The sequence below is a fragment of the Etheostoma spectabile genome, unplaced genomic scaffold (genome assembly GCF_008692095.1).
Source record: "Etheostoma spectabile isolate EspeVRDwgs_2016 unplaced genomic scaffold, UIUC_Espe_1.0 scaffold465, whole genome shotgun sequence".
NCBI lineage: Eukaryota > Metazoa > Chordata > Actinopteri > Perciformes > Percidae > Etheostoma > Etheostoma spectabile.
In genome coordinates this window covers 126560-135655 of record NW_022605616.1, presented here as the reverse complement: position 1 = coordinate 135655, position 9096 = coordinate 126560, and the positions used below count along the sequence as shown (strand labels likewise).

The following is a 9096-nucleotide window of genomic DNA, read 5'->3' as shown; positions in this document are numbered from 1 at the left end:
GCTGAATAATTTTGCACGCCCAATTTTTCAGTTTTTAATTTGTTAAAAAAGTTTAAAATATCCAATACATTTTGTTCCACTTCATGATTGTGTCCCACTTGTTGTTGATTCTTCACAAAAAATTACAGTTTCGTATCTTTATGAATACTTTTGCAAGGCACTGTACAAGGGGACACTTTCAAAAGATAAAACTAAGTTGTGGGGTCCTTCAAGGGAGTGTTGTAGGGCCACTCTTTTTTTTAGTGGACATTATTAACATAAAAGATGGCTCTTTATCTGACCTTTTTCTTTATGCCAACAATTCAGCTATTCTTGTGTGCCATAAAGCTTTAGTAGTTCTTGGATGAGGAGCTTCTAAATGTTGGATTTGGCTGTCTGATAACGAGCTGTCTTTTCATCTAGGGAAAACACAGCCCCTCCTATTTGGATCCAGAAGAAAACTTGGAATGTCCCCAGTGATACGAGTAAAGATATAACACATGTTTAAGATAAGAAAAACAATTGTGCTAAATAAGTACTTCTGAGACACGACAAGTACTTGCTGAAAGTACTGTGGGACCCATCCACCACCTTGAAATACGTGCTTCGTTCCTAATTACCACAGATACAAGCGTTTGCATTACTGTGTTGTAAACAGTAATGTTTTCTTTAAAGGCACTATCTCTGTGCCCAAAAGTGTCCAAACAAAGATAATCAGAAAACGGTATATCACTGAAAACACCAGTGACACATTTATACAGCTTTTCTCCTCCACACCAGCCCTCTCTGGGCTATCATCAGTGAGCTTGTAGATAATTTCAACTGTAAAATCACAAGTTATTGATCATTGCTCCCACAGGTCAAAGTTGTATCTGGTAAGAAAAGATCTCCATGGAGAATGTCCTACTGGTGAGAACGAAAAAGAGAGTGTAGAAAGCTGAACGAGTGGCGAAAAACAAATCTCCTGGTCCTTATAACTCCTATAAAGAGAGACTTCGCATTTATAATTTGGAACTGAGGAATGCAAAGGTCCTTTTCTCTGATATTATCTCTAGAACAATAATAATTCCCGTGCTTTGTTTGCTACTGTTGATAGTTAACAAACCCTCCAGTACCAGTAGCATCTGAACTTTTATCTACCAAGGCCTGCAATGACTTTGCCTCCTCTTCAAAGACAAAATTCAAAAGATTAGACAAACAGTCAGTGCCTCCATATCAAGTCCAGATAGGTGTTGTCACAGTGTTCAAGCAAAAATAGTTCCAATATGACAGAATTTCACACGATCACCATACAAACCTGGAGGACATTATTCACATCTGAAAACCTCGACCTGTTGCCTTGATGTTCTACCAACGACTTTTCAAAAATGTTTCCAATTGTTTACTTCTGATCTTCTACAGATTGTGAACACATCTCTTCTTTCAGGTATCTTTCCACAGGCCCTGAAAACTGCAGTAATCAAGCCACTCTAAAAAAGAACAACCTAGACAGTCACTAATGAGCAACTATAGGCCAATATCAAACCTTCCGTTTTTAAGTAAAATCATTGAAAAAGTAGTCTTTCACAACTCAACCATTCTTGTCACTAACAACGTTTTGATACCTTTCAGTCGGTTTCCGACCACACCACGCACTGAAACGCTCTTGTCAAAGTCTTTAATGACATCCACCTTAACACAGATAATGGCAAAATTTCAATCTTAGTATTACTTGATCTAGTGCTGCATTTGACACGGTCGACCACGATATACTACTAACCGATTGGAAAACTGCGTTGGCCTTCGGGCTCAGTACTAAACTGGTTGAATCCTCCTAAAGAATAGGGATTACTTTGTGTCTATAGGTAATTATGCATCTGAGCGTACAATATGACGTGCGGAGTTCCGCAAGGCTCCATTCTGGGGCCTCTTCGTGTTAACATCTACATGCTTCCACTGGCTCAGATTATGGAGAAAAACAAAATAAGTTCCATAGTATGCGGACACACAAATTTACATGACCTTATCGCCAGGGGACTATAGCCAATACAAAAACTGACTAAGTGCATCGAACAAATTACGGCTGGATGTGCCAGAACTTTCTGAAATTAAATGAAGGAAAAACTGAGTGTGTGTTTTTTGGAGCAAGAGAGACCGATTAAAAGTCTGCGCTCAGCTTCAAACAACAATGTTAAAAACAACAGACAAGCCAGAAATCTTGGTGTAGTCATGGACTCAGACCTGAACTTTAACAGCCACATTAAGACAATTACAAAGTCAGCCTACTATCACCTAAGAATATATCAAGGGTTAAAGGACTTATGTGTCACAGGATTTGGAAAAACTTGTCCATGCCTTTATCTTCGTAGACTTGACTACTGTAACGGGGTCTTTACAGGTCTCCCTAAAAAATCAACAGACAGCTGCAGCTGATTCAGAACGCTGCTGCTCGAGTCCTCACTAAGACCAAGAACTGGATCACATCACTCCAGTTCTGAAGTCTTTACACTGGCTTCCTGTTCTCAAAGAATAATTTCAAAGTACTCTTGCTAGTTTATAAATCACTTACGGTTTAGGTCCAAAATATATTGCTGATCTGCTACTACACTATGAACCACCCAGACCTCTCAGGTCATCTGGGACAGGTCTGCTTTCTGTCCCCAGAGTCAGAACTAAACAGGGTGCCTTTTCAGTTTCTATGCTCCTCATATCTGGAATAAACTCCCAGAAACCTGTAATCCGCTGCTACTCTCAGTTCTTTTAAATCAAGGCTGAAGACCTTTCTATTTGATGCTGCCTTTCTTTAAATGACTAATCATTTCTTTAAATTTCTTAGGCTGCACTGTAAATTTTATTCTTGTTTTTATGTTTCTCTTTGTTTTAAACGTCTATTCATGTGTTTTACCGGTTTTTAATGCTTATGATTTTTAACTGTTTTTACTTGTGTTTTATCTGTTTAACTGATTTTGTGTAAAGCACTTTGAATTGCCTTGTTGCTGAAATGTGCTATACAAATAAAGCTGCCTTGCCTTGCCTTGCCTTACTGCAAACGTCAGTGTGGGGTTTACAGTAATAAACATGTGGAATACATGAAAAATTACAGTGCATTTCGCAGGCAAAAAGACAGAAGCCTGGAATATTAACTTATGACAAAACGTTTACTTTTGATACGTCAATTATATGGTATTTTGCTTTTATTACTTATATTTTAGTTAAGTAAGATGTTGAATGCAGGCTTTTACTTTTAATGTGGTCTTTTTTTTCATTGTGGTATGAAAAAAAGGATCTGAACATTTCAATAATTTCAAACCATACAAAATCTTATATTGATTAAAACAATCAAGCTTACCCAAAAAGTAGCATTCATCTTTCCAACATGCTAGAACATGAAATAAATACACACCTGAATGAGCAAATTATGTAATATTGCTTTGTGACTCAAAGAGTCAAACTAAAATTCAGCTTTTTTTGTGCTTGCTCCATTCACCAAGTCTCATTAGTTACACATACAACAACACCATCTAGTGTTAAATATCAGGTATCACATGCCAGGGAGACTGGTGGTAGTGGAATACATCAGCATTTATTTAAAGGCCCTGGACACCCACACAAGTGTTTTCTGTTCTTTTATCTGATTAGACCTCTGCCCAGGTTGAAGGTGGGAAGAAGCATAAATGGGAATTTATTGTGTCTAGAAAACCTGATCTCACAGAATTCTGTGAAATGAACATGGCCACCAAACTCAATATCTGTGGCAGTTTCATGGAATCACAAAAAATTCTGTGATGGGCCCACGGAAGAATTCTGTGAAATAAACACAGCCCCTTAAGGTAAAGAAAAGGTTGAGGGTGGGCTTACAGTTCCGTAACACACGGGAAGAACGGGACAGTTAAGTTTAGGAAAAGGTTGTGGGCGGGTTTACGGTTCTGTGACACACGGGAAGAATGGTACAGATGGGTATAGGAAAAGAAGAAAGCAACTTTAGGAAACATCACACGCGGGACATGATCCCCGGTCTCCCGGGTGAAAGTCCTGTGTTTGACCCATCCACCCCTCCAACCATCCTCCTCACGCAGATTTTCAGGCTACTTCATTTTGTCATTGACTTTACGTTGGCATTGTTATCCATGGTGGCCACACGGAATTTTCACACATTCTGTGCCACCACCACGTAATGTGGTATTAACAGTTCATGATCATTTCACGGAATTCTGTGAGACCAGGCTGGTCTAGAGAGCCTCAAATTGTGAGAAAAGAACACCCACTCCATTTATCAGAAAATATGTGTAAAAAAAGAGATTTGATGCTGGATATGACGTCCTGGAGTGTTTTGCACCAACTGGTCTTCATCAAGCCTGGACCTAACTGCTATGTGGTAGAATGTAACTAAGCATATTTACTCGAGTACTGTACTTAAGTACAAATTTGAGGTACATTTCATTTCAGAGAGAAATATTGTAGTTTTTACTCCACTGCATTCATCTGACAGCTTCAGTTGCTAGTTTATTTACAAATGAAGTTTTTTTCCGCACAAAACACACGTAGTTTATAAAATACCATGTTTTATTAGGAATTAAACTACCCAATACAGTATAATGGCCTACAAGCCAGCTGAAATGATTAAACCATTAAACACATAACTGTTTGAATTGTTTCCAGTTTGAAGTAACTTTAAAGCTGTAAGATCAGGCTAACATCGCACTAGCCACCCTTTTATTTACATTCATTTAAAATTAAAATACCCATGCTCTAGCTAAATGTACTAATCTGACTAACCATAACGTTGACGTTACACAGACCAGTAACATTACTGAACGTTAGGCGGTGACCATTTTTTTTTCATTGACATGCATGTCTGGGCATGCATGGGTTTTAAATATTTTTTTTCACGCAATACTGTTGTTACGTTGACAAGTGTTCAACATTTTGTAAGGCCAGTTAAATATAAAGTGTAGGCTTGGAATGCGTTTGTGAAATAACGTCATCACAGTCTGTGAGGTCAGTGGTGACTTTTTCAAGGTCAAACATTTGAAAATAATGTGAAGTTAAAATAAGGTATCTCCCTTCTCAACCTGAGATTGCTTATTGTTCATATCTTCATTTAGCTTATTGATATATGGTTTGAAGTCTCTTTGGTTCGTCTTTCTATGGACAAGTACCATTAAGGACATTAGTCTGCCACAGAGGTTAAATGTATTAACCTTAGCCTGTTTAACTTGAGATCAGCAGTAGCTACATTAAGCCTGCCCTCTTTAATATTTCACATTTGTAATGTTATTGTGTATTAAATACTCCCAAGATATTTTACATAACATTAGTGCTTTTGTGAAAGTGTTGCAACCTAGTTAACATCTCAGTCTTCTTTCTATTAAGGCTGAAGCTGAGGCAATTGGCGTCATACGGACTCTTCCATCTGGTATGTTAATGATGCTAAATAAGCTTTGCAAAAGTAATAAATATGAATAAATGCACACCACTAAAATGAGTCTAACTTATCCATAACTGTTTTCACTATTTATGCAGACTTGAGGATTTGATAGGGGGTAACATAGTTTAACAATGGCGTGGATTTGTAAACTTTGGGCAGCAGCCTTTAATAAAAGAGCACAGTTGCTTCAACACTATTGTTTGCATCACAGCAATTTTTCCTCAGTCAGTTCTTTGTTAAAGACAAGGGTCTGTATATAGACTGCATCTGCATTTCAGTCAGTAAATGCTTTGAAAATTCATCTTACACGGTTACATAGTCAGACAGTTGTGTGACGTGAAAATCAGGTGGGATGAATGTCATTTCACTGTCCTGCGTGGATTCAAGCAACCATTTAATGACAAAAGTCTTCTTTGTCATTTAAGGACACATTTATAACATGAGCGCATTCATTCATTCATTCAGAAATTGTCATTACTGTACTTATGTGTACTCTTCCTTCAATGCCCACAAAAGTAGGATTCATCCAGACTATGATGTCTCAGATTTTAAGGATGACATTGTCTTGACAGAAACTGACAGACATGTACTATTTCCCATGTAGACCTATTCTAGAAGAGCATTATTGAGCATTCATTTTAATTCTTTTGTGTGACAATTTGACTCAGGTTTACATCAACTATAGCATATCATTTGTTTTAAGGCTCTGTATATTTTCCACCAAATCTGACAGAGAATAAGATCAATGTTTTGCCATTATTGGACAAAAGAGTAGCATCTTTGTTGCTATTTATTTATATATACGGATAGACTTGAACAGATTTTGTTTTGTTTTTTTACATTTGTGCTGGTCTGTGCCGAGTTTCACAGAATTGCAAATCAACCTGAAGAACCATTTCTTTATGCAGTTGGACAGTCAAGCCAATTGTCTTCAGAGCTTGTTCAGGAAAAAAGCTGCACCCACAAAAGTTGCCACCATTCTGGGTCAGCTCTTTAGAGCTTATGACCTCCAGGTTAGCTAGTTATGGTTCTTGGAGTGGATTTTGGTGTAACCTTTTAGAAACCCTCAAGTTCATATACTTGAGAAAGGTCTTTATTGTAAAACTTTTATGTGGCTATGCTGTTTAACATCCAAAGTGAAGAAACATTATGTTGTCACACTTCAGGAACAAGTTGATGTCCATGTTAGACGCGCTGCTGTCCTCCGTGCTATCCCTGCATATCTAAACGAGGATGACTCTGGTTTTCTGAAGCTGTGCGATGTAAGTAATATTGTTTGTGTAAAAATAGAAATTGTGTAAAGAGAATTGTGTAAATTGTTCTGGGGGCATCATAAATTAAGCTTGATTGTGTGAGGAATAGGTCCTCAAAGAGTGTGTCTTCTGCTCAGACATCGTTCAAGTTCTAGTTGCAGGTTTTGAGTATAATGATAATAATTGTAGTTATTGCAGGGTATAGACTGGATGCAAGTCAGAAAAAAAAAAAAGTCCACTTATGGATGTCTTTGAAATTAAGCTTTTTTTAAGTTTCTAAGTATAAAAAAAATGTGTGGGACTGAATCATTCATATTCTCTAAATGTTTCACAAGCTCTGTTTAGGCTGCACTTAAAGCAACATACCGCTTTTGTGGATAGCTTAGACAATCTGGGGTGACAGTTCTCTCTTCTTGTGTTTAGAAGTCGCAGTCGGATGAACCTAACATTGACGACCTACCGGTTGGGCTTCTCTTGATCAGTGCCAATTCAACAAATGCCACGTTTGTCTGCCCAGACAGGACGGCGGTTGTGCTTGAGAGTATCAAAGTTATCAATTTCCCCACATTAGCGGATGGATTTGTGATGCTTTTTGCACTGATTTATGGCCTGCCTCTAAGTTACCCAAAAGACTTGGCCAACACATTTGACTTCATCCAGAAAGTGTTGATGTGCCTGGATGACAGGAAGCTGAGGCCCAGGGTGTTGAGCCTTAAATATGACCTGTTGGCAGTGGAGTAACCTAATGTGTTACAAAAACAAAGACAACAAGGTTGCCTCTTTACTGGACTTTTTGTATTCATATGCACTACTGTCATTTGAGCATACCCTAGATAGAACAATGAAAGTGGTAGTAATAGTTTACTTTGTTTTTTAACATCTTCTGTTGTTTGGAGTATAACTGTTCAACCAAATGTTTGATGGAGGGTTGGTACTTTATGGATGTGTAAAACAGTATGGAAAATGTTTTCCCTCTGGTTATACTGCTATATTCGTATCTTTGATAATTCTAGCAATATTATGTCTTTATGAGCCATATAGGTACCACACCTTGGTTCACTCATAGGAGTTAGGATTTTCCTAAGGCCAAGTTCTGTTAGGGTTGGGAAATCTTTTGATTTGGGTACCCATACCAATACATTGACTTCAATACCAGTTTCTGAACAATACTTTTTTCATATCAATTTGATAAAATCCATTACGACAAAATTAAATTACACATCACAGTACAAATTGTTTGATTTATTTTTCAGCTACTACGTGAGCCGTCTGTAGGAACAAATGAAAAATCAGCACATCAGCTCCTGCAAATCCTCCAAGGTTTGTACCTGAGAAGCAGCACACCAACGACTAAAACGGGTGGCTAAATCACGAGCAAATTTAGTGTGAGACTGCTTCTCTTTTTTGTGTGATTTGAACCGCTGACAATATACTTCCGGCACCAATTCATATGGTCCAAGTACAGCAGCTTTAACCAAGTGGTAGACACCACTATCAGTGACACTCATGGCTGAAAATGCCTCCTGGGCCTTACCAGTGAGAACACACTGAAGCAGTAGAGAGCTGTCAGTGTCAGACCAACCCCATGCATTTGCTAAATGTTCAAACAACACAAAGAAAATGTCAGGGTCCTTTTCATTAAATTTTGGAACCAACCAACTCATCTTTGTGTAACTTTTTAGAGAGATCTACGCCGTAATAGTCAGCCACTCTAAAGAGCTGGTCTTTCTTACAAGAATCAAGCAACGCCACACCTGGACACTGAACAAATTCCTCAATTGAAGCCATTTCTCCAGGCAGAAAGTGTCTAAGCAACAAAAAACACGTGGCTCTATCACCAGACAAGGATTACAGGCCGCAAGTATGGAACCTTATTCCTCTGGCTAACCGCCTAAACAATGCTACCTCTCTCACTCAACCCTGGTCTTCATGCAGGCTAGTGACAGGATAAATTAAGCACAAGCCCAGTAACTCTGTTAACTTTTAGCATGCTAAAAATCACCTTGACAGCCATGGAGTGCACCCAAGCAGCTCCCAAACCGCTCTAATCACCTGCTGCACAAAAATAAACTAAAACAAAAAGAGTCAATGGGGACAACGAGTGTCCCACATTGCTTATGCCTATCGGGAATAAAGGCTCCAAACGACTCACCAGCCCTCAACTCTGCAACCTGTTAGTTACAGAAACGAGAGCCAGTCAAAACAGTCACTTTTTTTTTCTTCTTTAAAACTTTATCAGATTCCCAGCACTAACAAATCCCAGACGAGACCCCATTTGTTACCTCCTGGCTCAAGGCCGGCAACAAAAAGGGAGGTCTCACGCAGATAATGTAACCAAAAAGTAGTTTATTCAACTAAATACCCTAATAACATAACCCAACATAAATGTAAGAGTGGGGTGTGTAAGTATAGAAGACATCAGTCATGTTTGCCATGCATGGATGAGTGAATGAATGA

At 38.4% G+C, this 9096-nt stretch overlaps 1 long non-coding RNA gene across 1 annotated transcript in view; it reads right to left on the bottom strand.

Annotated features, from left to right (window-relative positions):
* Positions 1–148: 148 nt before the first annotated feature.
* Positions 149–9096, bottom strand: part of LOC116686766 (uncharacterized) — a 20132-nt gene continuing 11184 nt past the window's right edge. Inside the window, exons 3-4 of the long non-coding RNA XR_004331348.1 lie at positions 3659–3663; positions 149–160 (exon numbers count right to left, since the gene is read on the bottom strand). This is a non-coding gene — a long non-coding RNA (uncharacterized LOC116686766). The remainder of the gene's footprint in view (positions 161–3658; positions 3664–9096) is intronic.